Source organism: Procambarus clarkii, chromosome 15 (genome assembly GCF_040958095.1).
Source record: "Procambarus clarkii isolate CNS0578487 chromosome 15, FALCON_Pclarkii_2.0, whole genome shotgun sequence".
In the NCBI taxonomy this organism is placed as follows: Eukaryota; Metazoa; Arthropoda; class Malacostraca; order Decapoda; family Cambaridae; genus Procambarus; species Procambarus clarkii.
The window spans coordinates 32389134-32399575 of record NC_091164.1 but is presented as its reverse complement, the minus strand read 5'-3'; the positions used below and the strand labels follow the sequence as shown (position 1 = coordinate 32399575).

General features: G+C 41.8%; 2 long non-coding RNA genes across 2 annotated transcripts; one reads left to right on the top strand and one right to left on the bottom strand.

Annotated features, from left to right (window-relative positions):
* Positions 1 to 3784: 3784 nt before the first annotated feature.
* On the top strand, positions 3785 to 7751 carry LOC138364922 (uncharacterized). The gene is made up of 2 exons (XR_011228622.1): positions 3785 to 4087; positions 5217 to 7751. It is a non-coding gene; the product is annotated as an uncharacterized lncRNA (long non-coding RNA).
* A 927-nt stretch (positions 7752 to 8678) lies between these two features.
* On the bottom strand, positions 8679 to 9994 carry LOC138365115 (uncharacterized). Its single transcript, XR_011228657.1, has 3 exons — positions 9361 to 9994; positions 9109 to 9237; positions 8679 to 8729 (listed from the first exon to the last, which is right to left on the bottom strand). It is a non-coding gene; the product is annotated as an uncharacterized lncRNA (long non-coding RNA).
* Positions 9995 to 10442: the final 448 nt, after the last annotated feature.

Sequence of the window (10442 nt, the reverse complement as noted above, 5' to 3'; positions counted from 1 at the left end):
TGGAAATGTCAAGACACACAAGCCTGGAAACCCACTTCGGCCAATCATTAGCCAGATACCCACACCCACGTACAGACTGGCAAAGCGACTCAACGGCCTACTGACTCCTTATGTTCCTTGCGCCTTCAGCCTGAAGTCTCCAAAGGAATTTGTTGACTTACTGCGGGGCACACGGGCCACAGGGATAAGAGCCTCGTTGGACGTAGAATCGCTGTTTACCAACGTACCTGTGGACGAGACAATCGGAATGATAGCCGACAGAGTGTATCGTGATCCAGCCTGTACTCCTCTTGACATACCAGAAAATATTCTGAGGAAACTACTCCAAGCTTGTACTAAAGAGGCACCCTTCTTGAGCCCGGATGGGCACATGTATAAGCAAGTAGATGGGGTCGCCATGGGTTCTCCCCTAGGTGTCCTGTTTGCAAACTTCTACATGGGTACCATCGAGCAAAAAGTCTTAGTCGACATGAACTTGAAACCGGCCATATACTGCAGGTATGTTGACGACATTTTTACACAGGTACCTGATGTCAGACATCTGCAGGAGCTGAAGGAGGCATTTGAGCAGAGTTCCGTGCTGCGTTTCACTTACGAGATGGAAAAGGATGGGAAGCTGCCCTTTCTAGATGTAACAGTCATGGAAAAGGGCGGAGGTTTCCACACTGCAGTCTACACTAAGGAAACAAACATAGGAATGTGCCTAAATGCCAACAGTGACTGCCCAGACAGGTACAAGAGGAGTGTTGTTAACGAATATGTCGACCGTGCTCTCAGCCACAGCTCAGAATGGAAGCAAGTCGACGAAGAACTCTGTAGGGTAAGGCAGGTCCTAGTCAATAACGGCTTCTCCAATGGTTTCGTCGAAGACATTATAAGAAGGAAAGTGAAAAGCCATGCAACCTCTGAAGAGACAACTAACACAACACCTATACCCCCTATTAGACTATTTTACAGGAACTTCTTTTCCACAGCTCATAAAACGGAGGAAAGGGTCCTGAAAGATATTGTTAATAGAAACATTATCCCTACAGACAAAAATCAGAGGATACAACTGACGATTTACTATAAAACCAGAAAAAACGGCCAGCCTACTCATGAGAAACTCTCCAGACACAAAACAGAACGCTTTAAAAGAGACTAACGTCGTCTATGCCTTCAAATGCCCTCTTGGGGACTGTAAGCTCCAAAAAACCCAGTATATAGGCAAGACAACAACATCTCTTTCTAGGCGTTTAACGATGCATAAGCAACAGGGCTCCATTAAAGAACATATAATCTCTTCCCACAACCAAACCATCGCCAGAGAAATCCTAGTAAACAACACAGAAATCATCGATAGATACAGCGATAGCAGGCGGCTTGACGTTTGCGAGGCACTACACATCAAGAAGTCAACACCAGCAATTAACAGCCAATTATTGCACACCTATATTCTACCCACCTCAAGACTCCGCTCCAATATAGAAGCATCAAGAAATATGGACCAATAGGCTTTCTACAAACACTTCTATTCAATATCCATTGTTTCGTGTTCTGTCTTGTGTTGATGAAATTAATACCCTATTAATACTCTTGTTCTGTCTTGTGTTGATGAAATTAATACCCTATTAATGCCACATCTTGTTCTGTCTTGTGTTAATGCCACATCACCCCTTCCACCTCACTCAAATGTAGATATAAAATCGGAGATGTGTAAGTTCTATTCAGTTGTGTATTTGTGAACTAAAGTCTTTGAAAATGTAATAAGTTTTACGAAACGCGCTCGTGTCGTGTCAGACTAGAAATAAAAATGAATTTTGGAGAATTGATTTTTGATTTACCTCCAACAGTGAAAAGAAATGTACGAAAGATTGAGAAAATTCGTGTTAGAATTATTAATCTTACTTTTTCGGTCATATTTAATAATATATATATTTATATATATATATATATATATATATATGTATATATATATATATATATATATATATATATATATATATATATATATATATATATATATATATATATATATATATATATATATATATATATATATACTTTTTGCTCGATGGTACCCATGTAGAAGTTCGCAAACAGGACACCTAGGGGAGAACCCATGGCGACCCCATCTACTTGCTTATACATGTGCCCATCCGGCCTCAAGAAGGGTGCCTCTTTAGTACAAGCTTGGAGTAGTTTCCTTAGGATATTTTCTGGTATGCCATCGAGCAAAAAGTCTTAGTCGACATGAACTTGAAACCGGCCATATACTGCAGGTATGTTGACGACATTTTTACACAGGTACCTGATGTCAGACATCTGCAGGAGCTGAAAAAGGCATTTGAGCGGAGTTCCGTGCTGCGTTTCACTTACGAGATGGAAAAGGATGGGAAGCTGCCCTTTCTAGATGTAACAGTCATGGAAAAGAGCGGAGGTTTCCACACTGCAGTCTACACTAAGGAAACGAACATAGGAATGTGCCTAAATGCCAAAAGTGACTGCCCAGATAGGTACAAGAGGAGTGTTGTTAACGCATATATCGACCGTGCTCTCAGCCACAGCTCAGAATGGAAGCAAGTCGACAAAGAACTATGTAGGGTAAGGCAGGTCCTAGTCAACAACGGCTTCTCCAATGGTTTCGTCGAAGACATCATAAGAAGGAAAGTGAAACGCCATGCAACCTCTGAAGAGACAACCAACACAACACCTATATTCCCTATTAGACTATTTTACAGGAACTTCTTTTCCACAGCTCATAAAACGGAGGAAAGGGTCCTGAAAGATATTGTTAATAGAAACGTTATCCCTACAGACAAAAATCAGAGGATACAACTGACGATTTACTATAAAACCAGAAAAACGGCCAGCCTACTCATGAGAAACTCTCCAGACACAAAACAGAACGCTTTAAAAGAGACCAACGTCGTCTATGCCTTCAAATGTCCTCTTGGGGACTGTAAGCTCCAAAAAACCCAGTATATAGGCAAGACAACAACATCTCTTTCTAGGCGTTTAACGATGCATATGCAACAGGGCTCCATTAAGGAACATATAATCTCTTCCCACAACCAAACCATCGCCAGAGAAATCCTAGTAAACAACACAGAAATCATCGATAGATACAGCGATAGCAGGCGGCTTGACGTTTGCGAGGCACTACACATCAAGAAGTCAACACCAGCAATCAACAGCCAATTAATGCACAACTATATTCTACCCACCTTAAGACTCCGCTCCAATATAGAAGCATCAAGAAATATGGACCAATAGGCTTTCTACAATCACTTCTATTCAATACCCTTTGTTTCGTGTTCTGTCTTGTGTTGATGAAATTAATACCTTATTAAATACCACCTCACCCCATCCACCTCACTCAAATGTAGATATAAACAAATCGGAGATGTGTAAGTTCTATTCAGTTGTGTATGTGTTAACTAAAGTCTTTGAAAATGTAATAAGTTTTACGAAACGCGCTCAAGTGTCGCGTCAGACTAGAAATAAAAATGAATTTTGGAGAATTGATTTTTGAATTACCACCAACAGTGAAAAGAAATGTACGAAAGATTGAGAAAATTCGTGTTAGAATTATTAATCTTACTTTTTCGGTCATATTTAATAATATATGTCTACAGGAAAGACTGCTACCAAAATATACTAATATTTATATATAAATATATATATATATATATATATATATATATATATATATATATATATATATATATATATATATATATATATATATATATATATATATATATATATATAATTACAATTCATAATGCATATAATAATTTCAAATCCTTATAAACGAGCATTCTTAAGATATTACTTGACAAATGCTGTAGAAGGCGTTTATTCAACGGTGACACATATTAATGTGTTGGGTGTGTATGTGTGTGTTGAGGGCTGCGAGGACGGTAGTAACTGTACTGTTGTGTGCGTCGCAGGTCCCCATCATCGCCAGCAAGGTGTACGAGGCGGTGTACGAGGACTACTTCCTCACTTCCAATATGTTCTGCGCCGGTTACCGCAAGGGCCGCGTCGACTCGTGTGCCGGGGACTCCGGAGGACCGCTTCTGTGTCACCGCTACGGCAGATGGTGAGCCAACCCACTCAAGCTCCAAACGTACATTACCATTAAATTATTAAGTTTACAAGTGCACTGACATGGGCACACACTCTCAGACTCATTAGACATTAACTCTCAGACTCATTAGAGACATTAACTCTCAGACTCACTAGAGACATTAACTCTCAGACTCACTAGAGACATTAACTCTCAGACTCACTAGAGACATTAACTCTCAGACTCATTAGAGACATATTACCTCTCAGCCTCACTAGAGACATTAACTCTCAGACTCATTAGAGACATTAACTCTCAGACTCATTAGAGACATTAACTCTCAGACTCATTAGAGACATTAACTCTCAGCCTTATTAGAGACATATTAACTCTCAGCCTCACTAGAGACATTAACTCTCAGACTCATTAGAGACATTAACTCTCAGCCTCACTAGAGACATTAACTCTCAGCCTCATTAGAGACATATTAACTCTCAGACTCATTAGAGACATACTAACTCTTAGCCTCACTAGAGACATATTAACTCTCAGACAACTGGAACACGACAAGTGTTACCGACAAACAATAACTGGGACAGGCAGCAGGAGACTAATAACGGAGGCAAAGTCCATAGAGCTTCAGGACAGGAGTGCAAATGATTGGTATACTCCATCGTCCTTTAGTGCTAAACAGCTTTTCAAATCATCCTTCATAGAAACATTTCTAACGAGAGGAAGAAGCAGGTTCAGATAACAGGAGGCAGGTACCTGATTGGCTGAGGGAGTACCTGATGGATAGGAGTCAGTGAAGAGCATGCCTGTTGTATGTTCCTTTGGAGTAATGAAAATAGGTGTACCTCTGTTCATCTCTCCAAAAGTGACAAACAAGTGTGCAATGTTTTCCGTTTCTCTGGGTGACATAGGCAAATATACTAGTGTCGTTCATCTTTCTTGGGTGACAAAACTGCGTTAATTTTTCCTGTTGACTAGGGTGACAAACGGGTATGTCAGCGTTATCTAACCCACTAGGGTGACAAACGGGTATGCCAGCGTTGTCTAACCCACTAGGGTGACAAACGGGTATGTCAGCGTTGTTTAACCCACTAGAGTGACAGAGATAACAGTAATCGTCCAATGTGACTAATTTCTCTCCTTCCTTCAGGTACATCTATGGCATCACGTGGTTCGGGGAGGGTTGCGGTAAGCGGGGTAAGTTTGGCATCTACGCCAGAGTGTCCAACTACCGCCACTGGGTACAGAGCGTCACCTCCACTCCCTACCCCTGAACAATGCTCCCTACATTCACTGATGCCCTGAACTTCGAGCGCTGCTCTCGTCCTCGAACGACGTGCTGGATCTTGAAGGTTTTCTTGCCCATCATCCGTCAAGATAACCCTGATCCTTGACTGCTCGTCGTCTGAATACTGCCCAAGACTCTAAAACAAACTCTGGCACTTGAGCACAATGTGTTACCCTCTAAACATTATCGCTAGTCATTATATTTAATACCCCTGACTCTTAAATACTGGATCTAACATTTAAAAATGACCCCTTACCACTGAATTGTGCCACTTGTCCTTAAATACTGCCACTGACCCTGGAACGATGGGTGGGGCTGGATGAAGGGGCTGGAGCAGGCACGACAGTAATCAACAGGGAGGTCCACCATGAGAGCTGGAGGCCAGGACCGGGTCGTCCTCGCTGTGGCAAACAAGTCACAATAACAGAGGGAAACATCAGGCTTCAAGAACCACCAGTCAGCAAAGGGTGACAACACTCACTGTACTCATCTGTCGTGGATCTTGACTCATTCTAATGAGTATTATGTGAGACTTGTCTGTCAGTCAGTCAGAGACAAATGCTATGATGGCCTTGTGCTAAGCGAAGATGAACTAAGGTTGTGAGTTGAGCTACCTCATCCCTTTGTGTGTATTTTACCTCAATAAACTTATTTCAAGGTTGTGAGTTTCACAGAAGAAGGCGTGATCAAGTCTTCACGCCTGACGGACGTACACAAACTCCTCAGACAAATAGAGTGAGACAGATCACCTATGACGAGCGCAGAGGAGCGTCGCAGGTACCATCACCATCAGTGATGGGAGCCAGTGGAAAAGGGAGAGACCACCGTCCCATGGAATAGTCACCATCACTTCCCACGCTCCTCAACGAGGCGTCGAAGCCATACTTGTGTTTGCTGGGGCACATGCCGTCGTGTGGTGGCGTGTAGTGCTTGCTGGAACAGTACAAAGTGTCCCCCAGCTACTGGAGAGAGTGAGTGGGGACGTGGTGTCCCCCCCACAGTTACTGGAGTGAGAGGGCTGGCACAGGTGCGACACTGTGCTAGAGAGGGCAAAGTGTACCTGGACAGGTGTAGTTAGTGGTGAGGTAACTTGAGCATCTTCCTCCTGTGAGAGTAGCAGCATCCACCTTCTCCGTGGAGTTAACCTCAGCTTTTGACAGCTCTTCAGTGGTGATATGTTAAGCATTATATTTTATACGTGATTAATAAATCCAGAGACTGAAATGCGGTACAGCAATATTTGATTAAATATTAGAAATATTGTGTTTAAGCTTTTGTGAATCAAATCAGCGGAGACTTTGACGCTTGCGGCAGCGTTACGCTTGTGTAACCTGTAGTGACATTCCTGTGAGGGGGAGGGGGGCAGGTCAGTGCCCGACACGTCTTCCCTGTTGGGAGCTTATGGTGCTTGTCTGTTGCCCGTTGATACCTGTTGAGACTGTCAGTGTGTGTCTCACTCCCCCGTTGATACCTGTTGAGACTGTCAATGTGTGTCTCACTCCCCCGTTGATACCTGTTGAGACTGTCAGTGTGTGTCTCACTCCCCCGTTGATACCTGTTGAGACTGTCAGTGTGTGTCTCACTCCCCCGTTGATACCTGTTGAGACTGTGTGTCTCACTCTTCCTATTATATATATATATTCCTGTATATATATATCTTTCTCATCTTCTGGTTAGCTTTCTCATCTTAAGTTTTTGTCTCATTCTCCATCTTTTACATCAATATATATGAAACATTTGCTTCTACAATTCAGAAAGATCTTCTACCTTTGAGAAATATATGCTTCTTCCACTGAGAAAGACCACTTGCTACCACTGAGAAAGACCACTTGCTACCACTGAGAAAGACCACTTGCTACCACTGAGAAAGACCACTTGCTACCACTGAGAAAGACCACTTGCTACCACTGAGAAAGACCACTTGCTACCACTGAGAAAGACCACTTGCTACCACTGAGAAAGACCACTTGCTACCACTGAGAAAGACCACTTGCTACCACTGAGAAAGACCACTTACTACCACTGAGAACTGCTGACGTTTGGCGTGATTTTGTGACCTGATTAGATTATATAGGAAAAGTGATATATTAGTTAGGTAAGCATGTATGATATCTTCGAGCCATGATGTACTCTGCCATAATGAGATACCTACATGTATGATATCTTCAAGCCATGATGTATTCTGCCATAACGTGATACCTACATGTATGATATCTTCAAGCCATGATGTACTCTGCCATAATGTGATACCTACATGTATGATATCTTCAAGCCATGATGTACTCTGCCATAATGTGATAACTGTAGACTCCTCACGCAGCGTCGTGCTCAAATACTCTATTTATTCTTAGCCCCAGTATTTGTACTTTTGTAATAATAAAAGGTCTGTAAAATGCTTGCTATCTTTTTTTAATCTCCAAACTTAATTTTGGTGTGTTGCATTAGCGATTGTTTTTGTTATATTTGTTCATACAAATATTGAACTGTCAAGAGACTACATCGACTCAGGATCCCGTACATCGACCCAACACTTGTGTGTCCACTGTCACCATGTTATCAGAGCCACATTTATACAGAAATCACTGGAATTTTGTTCTTCCTGGTCGATATGCCAAGATAAGTCGGGAGATATGCGCAAGAATATTTTAACAAATAGAACACCTCCAATATGAGAGAATCGAAACCTGGACCAGCCATGTAGCTGGCCTGTGTGCAAACCGATAGACCAACCTCAGATCACTAAAAAGGACTGGGAATTGGGCGGCTTTTCCACGAAACCCTAGTGCCCAATGACCAGAGGAATGTTACAGATCAGACACATTTTCTGTCAATCATATTTACTAGGGGAAAAATAGTGCCTATATATAACTTCCTCACAACAGTGAGGAAGTAACTCCAAGCTTGTACTAAAGAAGCACCCTTCTTGAGTCCCGATGGGCACATGTATAAACAAGTAGATGGGGCTCCATGGGTTTTCCCCTAGGTGTTCTGTTTGCGAACATCTACATGGGTACCATCGAGCAGAGGGTCTTAGTTGACATGGACTTGAAACCCGCCATATACTGCAGGTACGTTGACGACATATTTCTGCAGGTACCTGATGTCAGACGTTTGCAGCAGCCGAAGGAGGCATTCCAGCAAAATTCGGTGTTAAGTTTCACTCACGAGAGGGAGAGTGATGGGAAGCTGCCCTTTCTAGATGTAACAGTCGTGGAAAGGAATGGTGGCTTCCACACAGCAGTCTACACTAAGGAAGCGAACATAGGAATGTGCCTTATAGGTAGGTTTCATAAAAGTTGTTCTAGTGCAATGAAAATTTATTGACGTGTTACATGTAAAAAGGGCTGCAAGTGGTCCAAGTTTCAGCATCGCAGCCTAAATAGAGAGGGAGAAAAAAAAAAACTTTTTTTAACCATTTTTTACCATGTTTTAAAGTTGATATAACAAATACAAATATCAACTGAAATTATTTCTATGATACTCAGCTATCACAATACTATATAATAAAGGTTGTCTAGTGGCATTACTATCCCAAACTTATTTAGTGCAATAATACAAATTTTCAAAGTTTACCCCAAAAATTATGCAACAAAATGATGTTTATAAATATATATAAAATCAATAAATGATCTTAGGGGGAAATATATAACCCGGGTTTTTAGAGGCTCAGACTCCACATATAATGTGCAAGTTCCATGTAAATTGAATAATAAATAAAAAAAGTTATTCAACCATATAGTTGCAAATTAGTTACCTGTAAAAATTCAAGGTCAAAGTTCAGCCACCTGTGGCTGAGGTTGATGAACGACCAATTTCAATCAAAATTACCACCCTTGTAGATTGGCATTCCTTCAGTAAGGTGTGTAAGTTCCATGAAGATCGCCTGATAAAAAAAAAAAAAAAAAATTATTAAAAAAAAAAAAATAAAAAAAAAAAAAGACAGTAGCTTTATATTTACAATTATTTTTGATGTAGTATCAAGATATAAAAAATAATACATACTAACCTAATATAATTGGTCTGAAATATGCAACATCTTGCAACATCAAGAGGGAGAACGCCTTGAGTTGCAGGTCTAAGATCTTGAGTGGCAGGTGCCGCAGGTGGTGTGGCAGGTGCCTCAGGTGGTGTGGCAGGTGCAGCAGGAGGTGTGGCAGGTGCCACAGAGGTGTGGCAGGTGCCACAGTAGGTGTGGGTGCCTGGGAGTGTGAGGGAGTGAGGCGAGGTAGTGTGTTGTGGGGCGGGAGGCTGCCCTCTCTCTTCACTCAAGAGAACTCTTGTTTTGCCTCAGTGTGGCTTTACGTTCCTTCTTTACTTGGCTAACGCGTAGAGCTCTTGCCTTTAGAGCTTTCTTCTTGTCCGATACTATATCCATTGTGCAGTATATGCAACAAAATACGATCTGTGAGAGCGTGTCAGGCGTACAACCGCCTGTACAGACACAGAGGGGGTGACTGAGCCAGTAATCGGCTTATCGTCCCTCCCTCGCACACAAGACTGTTGCCAATGAGTGTGTTTATAATTTGTATATGCATAACAAGATATTTTCCACTCTATTGCGAAATACTAGACGCTTACAACGTATGACGCATCACCCTACGGCGCACCCGAGCCGCGAGGACCAGATTTCGGACAATTGCGGCTGGAAAATTTACTCTAATTACGTTATTTATTATCGTAACATTAAACGGTTTGCACCACGGTGTTGCGAGAACGTTGTAGTATTTTTAAAAAAATTTCGTGTTTGGCCGAATTTTTTCGGCCAAACAATGATAATGTCCCCTTGCCAATAATGACTGCCCAGACAGGTACAACAGGAGTGTTGTGCTTACGTCGACAGAGCTCTCACTCACAGCTCTGGTTGGAAGCAGGTTGACAAAGAACTCTACAGAGTAAGACAAGTCCTAGTCAACAATGGCTTCTTTAACGGTTATGTTGAAGACGTTAATAAAAGAAAGGTGAAACGCCATGCAACCTCTGAAGAGTCAACTAACACAACATTTGTACCTCCTATTAGACTGTTTTACAGGAACTCCTTTTCGACAGCTCGTAAAACGGAGAAAAGTATCCTGAAAGATATTATTAATA